The sequence below is a fragment of the Crocodylus porosus genome, unplaced genomic scaffold (genome assembly GCF_001723895.1).
Source record: "Crocodylus porosus isolate Cpor-Errol unplaced genomic scaffold, CroPor_comp1, whole genome shotgun sequence".
NCBI lineage: Eukaryota > Metazoa > Chordata > Crocodylia > Crocodylidae > Crocodylus > Crocodylus porosus.
In genome coordinates, this window is record NW_017728886.1 from 57,157,323 (window position 1) to 57,159,880 (window position 2,558).

General features: G+C 40.8%; 1 long non-coding RNA gene across 1 annotated transcript in view; it reads left to right on the forward strand.

Moving 5' to 3' along the window:
- Positions 1-276: 276 nt before the first annotated feature.
- LOC109321573 overlaps positions 277-2,558 on the forward strand; it is a 17,517-nt gene continuing 15,235 nt past the window's right edge. The window contains exon 1 of the long non-coding RNA XR_002104104.1: positions 277-287. This is a non-coding gene — a long non-coding RNA (uncharacterized LOC109321573). The remainder of the gene's footprint in view (positions 288-2,558) is intronic.

Consider the following 2,558-nt stretch of genomic DNA (forward strand, 5'->3'; position numbering starts at 1 on the left):
TGATGCAGATGATCACACTGACTAACCATGCTTCTTGTAAAGTACAGGAAGCACCCAGTATATTAAAATATAACAGGGTGCATCTACACATTTGATTAATATGTAGCAATAAACTCCAGTGCACACGCATCGGAGTTTATTGGTTACAGGAACGCCTTTCGAACATGAGCCCAGGACCGCAGCCAGGTTGGAGCTGCCCCAGCTGGCAAATGGGGGATCAGTCTGCCTGCCCAGAGCTGCTTGGATCCATCTCAACATGCTGTGGAGGGGCTTCCTAGGGCATGGGGGTGCTCCAGTGTGTGGCTAGCCAGCAGGTAGCCTCAGCACTGAAGTCCCAGCTGTGGCAGCATCTACACATGCATTACTTCACATGAAAAAACTCTGCAGCAGGATAGTATTTGTATTTACAAGTACTACCCTGCTGTGCAGTTTATTAGTTTCCTGCAGCCTAATAGCGCCACACAAGTAGACACTGAGACATCTACTGCAGAGCTAATTAGGCAGCTCTACATGTAGATGCATCCATAAAACATTCTGGTCTTTTATCTGCAGCAACCACAAAACCATTTTAAGTTCTCTTCCATATCTGAGGACAGATCCTCAGCTGGTGTTAATTGTCAGTATACTCCTCTTTAAAGGCAAATAAAGTTGTATATCACTGTACAACTCTACATTATCTTGGGTAGATTTCCTTTGCAGCACAGTTCTGCAGTTCACCCCCAGGACCCACTCTCTGCAACCAGCCCTACCAATGATACAGCACAAGTTCTACTACTTCCTCTTGGAGTCTGAGGCATTGAGGGCAGGCAGAGCAGAGTTTAAGAGTAACTACACAGTTGCAAGAGTGTCCATGTTTCATATAAAGGTAATACAAGTTTCATTTCTTAGAACTACAGAATTAATTTAAGTCTTCCTCAACATCTGAAGCAATATTTAGTGTTATCCCAAACTAATTTTGTATTATCTTGAAAATATAGAAAATGTTGCACGCAGATATTAATAAAACTGATGAATAAGGAGAAATCCTTTGATGTGTAAATATCTTTGAAAATTACTCAATTTTCCCCTTGCGGTGTTATTTTTCTCTCTCTTCAGCACAAAAATTGCATCTTATCATAAAAATTTTTGTGTTAGCATTCAGGATTCCAAGTAATCCTGTAGTTACTTCAACAAAATATTAACTTGGTCCTTGCAAGTACATTCATGTGCTAATGACATGCCTGCCACAAAACCAGGGGCCAAATTTTCTGCCTGCCTAAATGCAATTACTTCATTAGATGTACACATCACTCAATAAGAAAACTGATTTTGTAGACCAGTGGTTCCAAAACCTTTTAGGTGCAAAACCTTTGCACCCCTCCATAACTTTTCTAAATTTAGTGCCACCCCATTTTCCTGGAGACATGTGAAGGAAGTAACTAGCAGGATTCTTCCTCTTTGCTCTCATTCACATTTTACTAAGCTTTGACTCTGTTCCTTTACCACCCCCCTCCACACACATACTTCTGTTGTCATTTCTCTCTCCCTAACTCTACCTCTATTCCATAAGCAATTAAGGGTATAGCCATACAAATATTAAGCACAAGGTAGAAAGGAGAAGCATGGTTCAACTGTTCCATCATAACTGCTACTCTGTGTGTTTTTACCCCACAGGTAGGTGGGTCCTAACCTGAGGTGTTTGGTCCTTAGCAAAAGGGGGGTAAATTACCATGGTTTAACTTCCATTTACTGCAGGAAAAGATCATGCCCATATCATTGTGGATTATGCCCAGTTATTATGGAAAACTTATGCACAGTAAAACCCTGCCCCTTTTTGCCTTGTAGTTCAGTATAACCTTATAAATCCAGATCTCAGAAATCCAGAATTTTCAAAAACCTTGCCCTTTTTAAAAATACACTACATGGGGAGCAGAAGCAGCCGATCCCGGAGTGGCAGAGGGGGAGACTTGCATGCAGTGGCTGCTACTGCCATCCACCATCCTGCACCACCATACCACGTGCAGCCACAGCTCCCTGGCCGGCCGCCACTCTGGTTTCAAAAATCCAGAATTTTCAAATTTCTGGAAGATGCTCGGTCCCAAGCATGCTGGATTTATGAGGTTATAGTGTAACTACACAAAAAGCACATGTTCCAAGAGTTTTCTTTCCCCAGACACTTATTTTCATGTCATTTGCTCATCCTTAGCTTTCCTGTGCTTTATTAAAGCACAGATGCTCACAAAAGTTGTTCCAGATGAGTCAATGATAATAAATTATTGCTGTTATTATTATTATTATTATTATTATATGATGATGATGATGATGATGATGCCACCCTGCATCACAACATAGTCATGAGACTCTACTTCTCCTGCTGAGTCAGGATATCGGAATGTCAAAAAAGGGGAACTGACATGTAGGTATGTCAGCCTTTCTATGTATGAATTACAGGGCAGAGAAGCAACTCTTTGATTATGGAGTCTGCTCTTCATATAACTTCCTGAGTTCCAATTTATAATAAATATAATAATTTATAATAAATTTATGATAAACGCAAGGTACTCCACCTCGGAGAAGAA